General features: G+C 46.8%; 1 pseudogene; it reads right to left on the bottom strand.

The window, feature by feature from the left end:
- Positions 1 to 354: 354 nt before the first annotated feature.
- LOC144579917 (farnesyl pyrophosphate synthase pseudogene) lies at positions 355 to 5746 on the bottom strand (annotated as a pseudogene).
- Between the last annotated feature and the right edge of the window lie 7690 nt (positions 5747 to 13436).

Genomic DNA, 13436 nt, shown 5'->3' with positions numbered 1-13436 from the left:
ATGGCATGATCTTGGCTCACTGCCACCTCTGCCTCCCAGGTCCAAGTGACTCTCCTGCCTCAGCCTCCCAAGTAGCTGGGATTACAGGCATGTGCCACCATGCCTGGCTAATTTTGTATTTTTAGTAGAGATGGGGTTTCTCTATGTTGGTCAGGCTGGTCTCGAACTCCCAACCTCAGGTGATCTGCCCAACTTGGCCTCCCAAAGTGCTGGGATTACTGGTGTGAGCCACCACACCCAGCCACATTATTATTATTATTATTATTTTTTTTTTTGAGACGGAGTTTCACTGTTGTTACCCAGACTGGAGTGCAATGGCACGATCTCGGCTCACTGCAACCTCCACCTCCTGGGTTCAAGCAATTCTCCTGCCTCAGCCTCCTGAGTAGCTGGGATTACAGGCACGCGCCACCATGCCCAGATAATTTTTGTATTTTTAGTAGAGACGGGGTTTCACCTTGTTGACCAGGATGGTCTCGATCTCTTGACCTCGTGATCCACCCACCTCGGCCTCCCAAAATGCTGGGATTATAGCACATTATTATTTTTTAAGAGACTGGGTTTCCCTATGCTGTGCAGGCTGGTCTGAAATTCCTGGGCTTCAGGGATCCTCCTGCCTCGGCCTTCTAAAGTGCTAAGATTACAGGCGTGAGACACCATGCATGGCCTATGTTGTAGAAACTTTTATTTTTAACACAATAATTTATTTATTGAGAGCCTCCTCTCTGCCCGTGCAGTCTCTAGGTCACTTTTTCCGCTTGTAGATTTTGCTCGCAAGCTCCAGAAAGATAGCTGGGGGCAGGGGCGCTGCGTGCTGTTCAGTGAGACCCATAATGTGGTTGTAACTGTCTTCCTCATACTGCGATAACAAGGCCAGCAGATCCAGCTCCTCATATAATGCCTTCACTCGGGCCACCTTCTCAGCCTCCTTCTGCCCGTAATTTTCCTTCAGGATCTGGCACTGTTCCGGAGTGGACCGTTGCAGACACTGGACCACCAGCCAGCTGCATTTGTTGTCCTGGATGTCAGTGCCAACTTTGCCAGTCACACTGGGTTCCCCAAAGAGGTCAAGGTAATTATCCTGAATCTGAAAGAACTCTCCCATCTCCAGCAGGATCTTCTTGGTATTGGCATGCTCCTTCTCGCCATCAATTCCTGCCATGTACATGGCTGCAGCTACAGGAAGGTAGAAGGAGTAAAAAGCCATCTTGTACTTGACAGTAGATTCGTACCTCTTTTCAGTGAATCTGCCGAGATCCACATGGCCCTGGAGGGCTGTGATGAGGTCCAAGGTCTGCCTAATCTCAGTCTGATAGGAACTCTGCAGGAAGAGCTCGATCAGGTTCAGGTAATAGGGCTGCTCCCAGCAGTAGAGCTTCAGCAGGCGGTAGATACATGCTTACAGAAGGATAGCATCATTGATGGCATCCAGACCCACGCCTGGCTTCTGATACCAGCAGATCTGTCCCTGGCAGGTGAATCCATGATGTCATCTGCCACCAGGAAGAAAGCTTGCAGCAGTTCCACACACCGGCCCACAGTCAGGGCCTACTGGAGACTATCAGCATCCTGTTTTCCTTGGCTCCACCAGCTCCCGGAATGCTACTAGCACCGTCAAACCCCGGTGATACTTGCCTCCAATGGCGCTGTACTCCAGGACCTCCTTGAGCCGGGCAATAGCATCTCCTGTCTCTGGGTGCCCCATCTCATCCTCAGTCAGCATCCTAACAATCTGGGAGAAATGCTGAATGAAATTCTGCTTTTCTTGAGCATAAACATCTGATTTCTGGTCTCCATTCATTTTGAGGGAGGAGCAAAGGGCTCTGTTCCTGTATGCGGGTTCCTGCTCCTGTTGTAGAAACTTTTAAAAAAGAAACCCTCATGTTCTGCTCGCATTCCCACTCAGCAGTCTCACTACTACAGTGCATGAGTCATTTTATTCCTACATACTTCCCTTTAGCAGGGATCATACACAGTTATATTTTTGCCTGGCTTGCTGTGGTGGAAAGTTTCACATGATAATGCAATTATTTATCATAAAGGTGGATTTTTCATTGCTCTATAAAGATAACTAAAAAGCAAGGTATAGCTGAACCAGAACGGGCATTCAGAAAACTGTGACAGCTGTTGTCCCAGCCTTCGGTCTAAAACAGGTTAACTTAGTTGTATCTTCTGAAAAAGGAAATCATGGGAGGAAGTTTGCTTAACGTCTCACAGCCTCTTAGCCAAAGCACTAGAACTGAAAACCAGGGTTCTAAGCTCTGGATTCCCATTGTGTGCAGTATTTGTTCCACCAAAAAAGTGACTTTTTTTTTTTTACGATAAACATGCTTAATGGGAAAACTTAGCACATGCCAGCTCCAGGCATGTTATGGAGTCGTAGCAGGAGGGATGAGTAGGTGACTCCATGGAGCTTCACATGGTGAAGAGGATAAGGAAGGTGACTGTCAAACAGAGGAGCACCATGGCCTCAGACAGGGCAAAGTCCAGAATGGCATAGAAGAGCCACTCCTTAGAGATGGGCTCATGGCAGAGCAAATGATCAAGTAGCCAAACACCATTCCTACGCCAGCCCCTGAACCAGTTATAATGGTGGGCTGGGTGTGGTGGCTCACACACGTAATCACAGCACTTTGGGAGGCCCAGGCAGACAGATTGCTTTAGTTCAGGAGTTCAAGGCCAGCCTGGGCAACATTGCAACACCCAGTCTCTACAAAATATTAAAAATTTAGCCAGGTGTGGTGGCATGCACCTGTAGTCCCAGCTACTTAGGTGGCTGTGGTGGGAGGATTGCTTGAGTCGGGAGGTTGCGAGTGTAGTGAACTGTGATTATGCCACTGCACTCCAGTCTGGATGGAAAGTGAGACCCTATCTCAAAGAAACAAGCCAAACGACCACTTGTGACTTCCCCAGTGTCAATAAACTTGGCTGCTGTGTCAACGTCCTAGGAGGCAACCCAGGTCTGGAACTCCCATCTGGTCACGTAGAGTGGGGCGCTGCTGTAGGAAGGCTGTTCAGATAAATTATTTGGCCTATTCAGAAAGGAGGCAGACACAGACCTGAGTAGACCCCTACTACTACAGTAGATCAGACCCTGAGAAATGAGCAGTGCCCCAAGGGTCTGCATTTTTTCAGTCTGCACTCCCACTGAACTGTATCCCCAGCTTGGCCCACAGCATTCACCCTGCTCAAGGTGACTTAGAAGTTGCCATTTTCTAAATGCTGACGTGTTCTCTGATCAGAATCCTCCTCTGGGTGGGCACAGCAGGCTTCTGTTCCCTGGGTGGGGAGAGGAATTCTTATTGTTGGAGGGAAGGGGAATAGGGAAATCTGCCCAAAGTATTAGCTATGGTTCTTACTGCTCAGTTCCCCTAACTTTCCTGGTTCCCCTAACCTCCCTCCAGAGTCATACTTTCTTTCTTTTTTTTCTTTTTGAGACAGAGTCTCACTCTGTTGCCCAGGCTGGAGTGCAGTGGCATGATCTCAATCCCCTGCAACCTGTACCTCCGGGGTTCAAGTGATTCTCCTGCCTCAGCCTCCTGAGTAGCTGGGATTACAGGCACCTGCGACCACACCCAGCTAATTTTTGAATTTTTGGTAGACACGAGGTTTTGCCATATTGAGCAGGCTGGTCTCAAACTTCTGACCTCACATGATCCACCTGCCTCGGCGTCCCAAGGTGGTGGGATTACAGGCATGAGCCACCGCAGCCAGCCCAGAATTCTATTTTCAAGTTCCTCTTTTCAGAAGCTGCTGTAGAACGTGGTTCCACTAGTTATTCATACACATCCATAAAACTCCCCACTTAGGAGTCAGGATCTCAGGTTGGCCAATGAACAATGAACCATAAGTGGAGTGGTTGGAAACTTTCCTCAACAATGAGGAACTTAAAAAATGGAAGAGCCTTTGTTGGTTGATCCAGGGCAATTGTCCTTTATTCTGACCCAAACAAACCTCATGCAGTTCTAAATTCAGAAAATAACAAGTGTTGGTGAGAATGCGGAGAAATTGGGAACTTTTTTTTTTAATGGAATCTCTCCCTGTTGCCCAGCCTGGAGTGCAATGGTGTCATCTTGGCTCACTGCAGCCTCCACTTCCTGGGTTCAAGTGATTCTCTTGCCTCAGCCTCCTGAAGAGCTGGGATGACAGGCGCATGCCACCACACCTGGCTAATTTTTGGTATCCTTAGTAGAGACGGGGTTTCACCATGTTGGCCAGGCTGGTCTCGAACCCCTGACCTTGTTATCGTCCCACCTCAGCCTCCCAAAGTGTTGGGATTATGGGCACGAGCCACCGCGCCCAGCCAGAAATTGCAACCTTTTATTATTTATTAAAAGAGATGGGGGTCTCACTATGTTGCCCAGGCTGGAGTGCAGTGGCTATTCACAGGCTCAATCACATTACTGATCAGCTTGGGAGTTTTGACCTGCTCCGTTTCTGACCTGGGCCAGTTCACCCCTCCTTAGGCAACCTGGTGGTCCCCCACTCCCGGGAGGTCACCATATTGATGCCAAACTTAGTGCGGACACCCGATTGGCATAGTGCACTACAGCCCAGAACTCCTGGGCTCAAGCGATCCTCCCACCTCAGCCTCCCCAGTAGCTGGGACTACAGGCATGCACCACTGTGCCCGGCCAGAAATGGCAACCTTTATGCATTGCTGATGGGACTGTAAAATGGCACAGCCACTGTGGAAAATAGCATGGCAGTTCCTTTAAAAAATTAAAAATAGAAAAACTCAACGATCCAGCAATTCCACTTCTGGGTATACCCAAAAGAATGGGAAGCAGGGACTCAAAGAAATATTTGCACACCCTTGTTTATAGCAGCATTATTCACAATAGCCAAGAGGTGGAAGCAAACCAAGTGTCCATCAAAGGAAGAATGGATAAGCAAAATGTAGTATATATATATACAGTGAAATATGACTCAGCCTTAAAAAGGAAGGAAATCCTGTCACATGCTGCAACGTGGGTAAACCTTGAGTCATTTTGCTAAATGAAATAAGCCAGTCAAAAAAAGGCAAATATTGTATGATTCTACTGTCTAAAATGTTAAATTCATACAAACAGAAAGTTGAATGCGTAGTTGCCATGGCATGGAGGAAGGGGAAACTGGAGAGTTGTTTAATGGGTATAACATTTTAGTTTTGCAAGATGAAAAAGTTCTGGAGGCTGGGCACGGTGTTCATGCCTGTAATCCCAGCACTTTGGAAGGCTGAGGAGGGTGGATCCCTTGAACCTGGAAACAAGACCAGCCTGGGCCACATGGTGAAATCTCGTCTCTACAAAAAATAGAAAAATTACCTGGGTGTGGTGGTATGTGCCTGTAGTCCCAGCTACATGAGAGACTGAGGTGAAAGGATCACCTGAGCCCAGGGAGGTAACTGCAGTGATCCATGATAGCACCACTGCACTCCAACCTGGGCGACAGAGTGAGACCCTGTCTCAAAAAAAAAAAGTTCTGGAGATCAGTTGCACAACAACGTGAATACCCTTCACAGTCTTGAACGGTATGTACACTTAAAAATGGATAAGATATAGCCGGGTGTGCTGGCAGGCACCTGTAGTCCCAGCTACTTGGGAGGCTGAGACAGGAGAATCACTTGAACCCAGGAGGTGGAGGTTGCAGTGAGCCGAGATTGCTCCACTGCACTTCAGCCTGGGCAACAGAGCGAGACTCCGTCTCAAAAACAAACAAACAAAACAAAAAAAAGGGATAAGATAATACATTTTATGTTATGTGTTTTTTACAATTAAAATAACTCATAGAAAAACTCAATGAACAGGTTAGTAAATGAATTAGATATAATTGAAGAGGAAATTAATAAACTAGAACTACCAGAATTACTCAGAATATAGTACAGAGAAATAAAGAGATAATCAGGAAACCCGTATGATAAAATGAGAAGGTCTAACATTTGGCTAACTGGGGTTCTAGAAGAAAAGAATAGAGAAAATGGACAGGTAACATTCAAAGAGAAAATGCCTGAGAAACTTTCCAGAATTGTTGAAAAATATGAATCCTGTTTCTTTTTTTTCCTCCTTTTTCCAATAAGCCTTTTGCACTCCTAAAATCCTGTTTCAGAAATCACAGTGAATCTCAAGAATGATAAAAATAATCCACACCTAGACTCCTCATATAGAAACTGCAGATCGGCCAGGCACGGTGGCTCACGCCTATAATCCCAGCACTTTGGGAGGCCGAGGCGGGTGGATCACGAGGTCAAGAGATCGAGACCATCCTGGTCAACAAGGTGAAACCCCGTCTCTACTAAAAATACAAAAATTAGCTGGGCATGGTGGTGTGCGCCTGTAGCCCCAGCTACTCCGGAGGCTGAGGCAGAATTGCTTAAACCCAGGAGGCAGAGGTTGCGGTGAGCCAAGATTACACCATTGCACTCCAGCCTGGGTAACAAGAGCAAAAACTCCATCTCAAAAAAAAAAAAAAGAAAGAAAGAAAAGAAACTGCAGATCAAAGACAGGAAGATTACATTAAATGCATTCGGAAAGCAATCAAGACCTATTTCAAACTGGGCGCGGTGACTCATGCCTGTAATCTGCTGAGGTGGGCAGATCTCTTGAGGTCAGGAGTTCAAAACAGCCCGGCCAACATGGTGAAACCCTGTCTCTACTAAAAATACGAAAAATTAGCCAGATGTGATGGTGCACACCTGTAATCCCAGCTACTTGGGAGGCTGAGGCAGAAGAATCGCTTGAACCCAGGAGGTAGAAGTTGCAGTGAGCTGAGATCACGCCACTACACTCTAGCCCGAGTGACCGAGCAAGACTGTCTCAAAAAAAAAAAAAAAAAAATGTACAGATGTACTTCAGTAGGAAAATGAATAAATAAACTAATATATCTATATAATGGAACATTACTCAATGCTGAAAAAAAATGAGCTGTCAAGCCATGAGAAGACATGAAGGAAACTTAGATGCATATTATTAAGTGAAATAAACCAATCTGAAAAGGCTACATACTGTATGATTCCCATGATATAACATTCTGAAAAAATGCAAAAAACAATGCAAAATTGTGGAGACAGTAAAGTAAGTTGTTGTCAAGGGTTAGGGTTTAGGGAGGGATGAATAGGCAAAGCACAGAGCATTTTTTGAACATGAAACTATTCTGGGTGATACTATAACGGATACATTTGTCAAAACCCCCGGAATGTATAACACCAAGTGTGAACCCTACTGTAAACTATGGACTTCGGGTGATAATGAAGTATCAGTATATGTCCACTGATGATAACAAATGTACCACTCTGGTGGCGACATTGAAAATGGAGGAGGCCGCCGGGTAGGGTGGCTCACGCCTGTAATCCCAGCCTGTAATCCCAGCACTTTGGGAAGTGGAAAACAGTGGATCATCTGAGGTCAGGAGTTCAAGACCAGCCTGACCAACATGGTGAAACCCTGTCTCTCTCTGTCTCTCTGTCTCTCTCTCTCTCTCTCTCTCTCTCTCTCTCTCTCTCTCTCTCTCTTTTAAGAGACAGGGTCTCGGTATGTTGCTAGGCTAGAATGCAGTGGCTATTCACAGGCGCGATCCCACTGCTGATCTGCACGGGAGTTTTGACCTGCTCCGTTTCTGACCTGGGCCAGTTCACCCTCCTTAGGCAACCTGGTAGTCCCCCGCTCCCAGGAGGTCACCATATTGATGCCAAACTTAGTGCAGACACCCGATCAGCATAGCGCACTACAGCCCAGAACTCTTGGGCTCAAGCGATCCTCTCACCTTAGCCTCCTGAGTGGTTGGGACTACAGGCAGGCGCCACCGCGCCTGGTGAAACCCTATCTCTACTAAAAATACAAAATTAGCGCCGAGTGCGGTTTGTCACGCCTGTAATCCCAGCACTTTGGGAGGCCGAGGCAGGTGGATCACGAGGTCAAGAAATCGAGACCATCCTGGCCAACATGGTAAAACCCGGCTCTACTAAAAATACAAAAATAAGCTGGGCATGGTGGCGCGTGCCTGTAGTCCCAGCTACTTGGGAGGCTGAGGTAGGAGAATTGCTTGAACCCAGGAGGCAGAGGTTGCAGTGAGCCAAGATGGTGCCACTGCACTCCAGCCTGGCGCCTGGCGACAGATCGAGACTCCGTCTCAAAAAAACAAAAATCAAAAAACAAAATTAGCCAAGTGGTGGCCTACGCCTGTAATCCCAGCTACTCGGGAGGCTGAGACAGGAGTATTGCTTGAAGCTGGGAGGCAGAGGTTGGAGTGAGCCAACAAGAGCTAAACTCCATCTCAAAAAAAAAAGAAAGAAAGAAAGAAGAAAGAAAGAGAGAGAGAGAAAGAAAGAAAGAAAGAAAGAAAGAAAGAAAGAAAGAAAGAAAGAAAGAAAGAGAAAGAAAATGGAGGAGGCTGTGTGCAGAAGCCAGGGGAAGGTGGAGGTTTCAGTGAAACTTTCTGCTTTCTGCTCTTCTTTGCTGTAAACGTAAACATTTAAATTTGGCCAGATGCAATAGCTCACGCCTGTAATCCTACCACTTTGGGAGGCTGAGGTCAGGAGTTTGAGACCACCCTGACCAACATGGTGAAACCTTGTCTCTACTAAAAATACAAAAATTAGCCACACATGGTGGCACATACCTATAATTCCAGCTACTCGGGAGGCTGAGGCAGGAGAATCGCTTGAACCTGGGAGGCAGAAGTTGTGGTGAGCCTGGGTGACAAGAGTGAAACTCAGCCAGGCGCGTGCCTGTAGTCCCAGCTACTCAGGGGAGCTGAGGTGGGAGTATCTCCTGAGTCCAGGAGTTCTGGGCTGTAGTGTGCTATGCTGATCAGGTGTCCGTACTAAGTTTGGCATCAATATGGTGACCTCCCAGGAGCTGGGGACCACCAGGTTGCCTGAGGAGGGGTGAACCAGCCCAGGTTGGAAATGGAGCAGGTCAAAACTCCCGTGCGGATCAGTGGTGGGATCGCGCCTGTGAATAACCACGCATGCCAGCCTGAGCAACATACCGAGACCCCATCTCTAAAAAAATAAATAAATAAAGTGAAACTCTTGTCTCAAAATAATAAATAAACAAACAAATATACACTTAATGAGAAATTTGAAGTTGGCTATTGCTAGGTATGGTTATGCCCTATTTCCTACTCTCTTTCTCCTACCCTCTGTTTGTCTTCATTAATTTTTTTTTTTTTTTTTTTTGAGATGCAGTCTCACTCTGTCACCCAGGCTGGAGTGCAGTGGTGTGATCTCAATTCACTGAAACCTCCATCTCCCAGCTTCAAGCAATTCTCCTGCCTCAGCCTCTGGAGTAGCTGGGATTACAGGTGTGTGCCACCATGCCCGGCTATTTTTTGTTGAGACAGAATTTCATAATGTTGACCAGGCTGGTCTCAAACCCCTGGACTCAAGTGATCTGCCCAATTTGGCCTCCCAGAGTGCTGGGATTACAAGTGTGAGCCACCAACCACCCCTGGCTTGTTTGTTTTCATTAATGTGAATGACAGCGTTTACTCTATAACTAGGAGAAGAGAGAGAAGTGAGATGAAGGAAGAGAGGGGAAAGGAAGTTTGTTGAAGGAGAAAAGGATATTTGGCTTTTAATACTGATATTGACCTGGAGAGGAACGGGGTCTAGAAGGGCCACTGCTTCATTATGATTTGGGGTTGGTGTAGGGGGTGGGGGAGTATGGTTAAATTATTTCCACAGCAAGCCTCTATGGGGCAGAAGACCACATTCAGTGATGGTGCCCATCTGTACAAGAGCTTAGAAGCTCTAAAGTATACTTAGATATGTCATCTCATGTAATCTCTGAGAGAGAGGTCACTTGCCTACTTACTTTATCAGGTAATGCCAACAATATTTCTATATATTTTGGTTAGTCTTTTTTCTTCTTCTTTTAGAGACAGAGTCTCACTCTGTTGCCCAGACTCGAGTGCAGTGGTGTGATCATAGTTCACTTTACAGTGTGGTGGCTCACACCTGTAATCCCAGCACTTTGAGAGGCCAAGGTGGGTGGATCACTTGAGGTCAGGAGTTTGAGACCAGCCTGGGCAGCATGGTGAAATCCCTTCTCTATTAAAAATACAAAACTTGGCCAGGCGTGATGGCTCATGCCTATAATCCCAGCACTTTGGGAGGCCGAGGCGGGTGGATCACGAGGTCAACAGATCGAGACCATCCTGGTCAACATGGTGAAACCCTGTCTCTACTAAAAATACAAAAATTAGCTGGGCATGGTGGTGCACACCTGTAGTCCCAGCTACTCAGGAGGCTGAGGCAGGAGAATTGCTTAAACCCAGAAGGCGGAGGTTGCGGTGAGCCGAGATCGTGCCATTGCACTCCAGTCTGGGTAACAACAGTGAAACTCTGTCTCAAAAAAAACCAAAAAAACCAAAAAAAACCCCACAAAACTTAGCCGGGCGTGGTGACGCAGACCTGTAGTCCCAGTTACTCAGAAGTCTGAGGCAGGAGAATCGCTTGAAACTGGGGTGGCGGAGACTGCAGTGAGCCAAGATCTCGACACTGCACTCCAGCCTGGCTAACAGGGCGAGACACTCTCTCAATAAAATAAATAAACAAGCACTTCAGGCCAGGCATGGTGGCTCATGTCTGTAATCCAAGCACTTTGGAGGCCAAGGTGGGCAGATCACCTGAGGTCGGGAGTTCAAGATCATCCTGACCAACATGGTGAAACCCCGTTTTTATAAAAAAAAAAGAAAAGAAAAGAAAAAAAAAGAAAAACAAGCACTTCAAATTTATGATATCCAAAAAGTCAGTGTGCTGAATTAGTTCTTTCAAGTTGCTTGTCTTGCAGTCTTTCCTGTCTCAGAAAATGGCAACCCATCCTTCCAATGCTTAGACGAACACTTTGGAAGCAGCCTTCTCTTCTTGCTTCTCTCATATCTCATGTCCAATCTAGTAGGGAATCCTAATACCTAGGATTTTACCTTTCAAACTATATTCAGAATCCAACCACTGCTCATCACCTCCTCTACTACCATACCCGTCTAAGTCTCCATCACCTCTCATTTGGATTACTGCAATAGCCTGATTAACTATCACACATGGTAGCAGTTCAATAAATAACTGCAAAATGAAGAAATGAAATATCGCCCAAGTATGGGTTACCATTGGATCTTTGGTGGCTCACAGTTAAGCTAGAGACCCCTCACCATATCTTGGGATACAGCAGAAAGAATAATATTTGGCCAGGAAATACTGTGTGCCACAGAGGAGGCAATGTGAAGGGAAGTTAAAGTGAACATGAACAGGAGAGAGACAGTGGAGCTGTGGCTCTAAGGATGGTGAGTGAGACTCAGCAAAGGCACACCAGGCCATCGAGTGCACTGTCCCTGCCACCCTGACTGCCCATCCTTTGCTCCTATTGAGCTTGGCTGGATATCCTGTTTCCCTCTGCTGACCAGTTCAACCCAGGGTCCTATAGGGTGATCTTCAAGAAGCCAGCACAGAGCTGGCCGAGTGCGGTGGCTCATGCCTATAATCGCAGCACTTTGGGAGGCAGAGGTGGATCATGAGATCAGGAGTTTGAGACCAGCCTGACCAACATGGTGAAACTCTAGAAAAATTAGCTAGGCGTAGTGTCTCGTGTCTGTAATCCCAGCTACTTGGGAGGCTGAGGCAGGAGAATTGGTTGAACTCAGGAGGCGGAGGTTGCAGTGAGCTGAGATCGTGCCACTGCACTCTAGCCCAGGCAACAGAGCGAGACTCCGTCTCAAAAGAAAAAGAAGCCGGCACAAGTGAATGACCCTCCCTTAGGACCAAGTGAAGAGAGCAGTTTCCTTCTGAGCTTTGGAGCTGCGTCCTTTAGAGGGAGGGAATTGAGTGGACCAGCCAAGTTCTTCAAACTGGGCTGGAGAGGAAAGGTAAGGAAGGGTTGTAGGTGTGGCCTGGCCTGAGCCCTTCTACTCTTGGGCTACTCTAGGGTCCTTCCTTCCCTCTCTCCCTATAGGGGATACACAGAAGCTGCTCTCTAGAGCCCAGATCTTCTGCCTGCTTCAGGAGTGCTTCCGGGAGTTTGTAGTTTGTTCCTGTCTCTTATTAGCCGTTTTTGCAGTAGGCACCTAAGGCCTGATTCCTTCATATTGGTCACTCAGGAGTTCTTCTCCAGACTGGCCAATGGAATATGGTTTGGGAAAAGCACTTGGCTGGATCTCCTACATGTTGAATTCAATTTCCTCCTTTGGGTGTGTTTTAGCTTCCAGCTGGGATCTTTGCCATAGTAATTATAACAAACACACTGTGCACGGAGGCTCTAAAAGCTCTATAGGCAAACACATAAATAGAAAGGAATTCCTAAGGCAAGCCAAGCAGTTATCAGAATCTCCACCCCTACCAGAATCGGAAGCTTTGTCCTTGCCTTCCCATAACTGCTTAGTGAGAATTATTTAACCAGCTTGACTTCTTTCTACAACCACATTGAAATCTGATATCCTGAGGGAAGGGGAAATTTTCCTGCACCCCAACTCTGTTCCTCTCCAAGCCTTTCTCATCTAGCCAACAGCACTGTCATTCACATGTCTGCTTGAGAGAAAAACTGAGAGGTTTGCTTCTATTCTTCCTTGTCCCTCACCCCTCATCTTATCAGCAAAGCTTATTGCCGCTACAAAGTGTGGCTGGAATGTGCCTGGAGTCTATCTTCTCCTCACTATTTGGTGTCAATTATGTTCATCTTGGACAATTGCTAACTGATCTCCTGCCTCCACTGTTGGTTTTTCTTTTCTTTCTTTTTTTTCTTTTTGAGACAGAGTTTTGCTCTTGTTGCCCAGGCTGCAATGCAATGTGATCTCGGCTCACTGCAACCTACACCTCCCAGGTTCAAGCAATTCAAACAATTCTCCTGCCTCAGCCTACAGAGTAGCTGGGATTATAGGCATGCACCACCATGTCTATCTAATTTTTTGTATTTTTAGTAGAGATGGGGTTTCTCCATGTTGATCAGGCTGGTCTCAAACTCCTGATCTCATGTAATTCACCCGCTTTGGCCTTCCAAAATGCTGGGATTACAGGCATGAGCCAAGGCCCCTGGCCTTAGAGCCACCTTATTTTTTGAGACAGAGTCTCACTCTGTTGCCCAGGCTGGAGTGCAGTGGCACAATCTCAGCTCACTGCAACATCTGCCTCCCGGGTTCAAGCAATTCTCCTGCCTCAGCCTCCTGAGTAGCTATAGGCACATGCCACCATGCCCAGCTAATTTTGTATTTTTGGTAGAGACAGGGATTTACCATGTTGGCCAGGCTGGTCTTGAACTCCTGACTTTAGGTGATCCTCCTCCCTCGGCTTCCCAAAGTGCTGGGATTACAGGTATGAACCACCATACCTGGCAGAGCCATCTTTTAATACAATAAATCCTGTCATTGCCTTGCTCACAACCCTTGTTGGCTAGAGCAGCTATGGGGAGAATAAACTCCTACTGAACTTTTGATCATTTCAGACTTCTTCAGGGCTCAAGAGGCATCGC

The sequence above is a fragment of the Callithrix jacchus genome, chromosome 17, assembly GCF_049354715.1.
Source record: "Callithrix jacchus isolate 240 chromosome 17, calJac240_pri, whole genome shotgun sequence".
In the NCBI taxonomy this organism is placed as follows: Eukaryota; Metazoa; Chordata; class Mammalia; order Primates; family Cebidae; genus Callithrix; species Callithrix jacchus.
The sequence above is the reverse complement of the archived record's forward strand: the minus strand, read 5'-3'. Positions and strand labels throughout refer to the sequence as shown.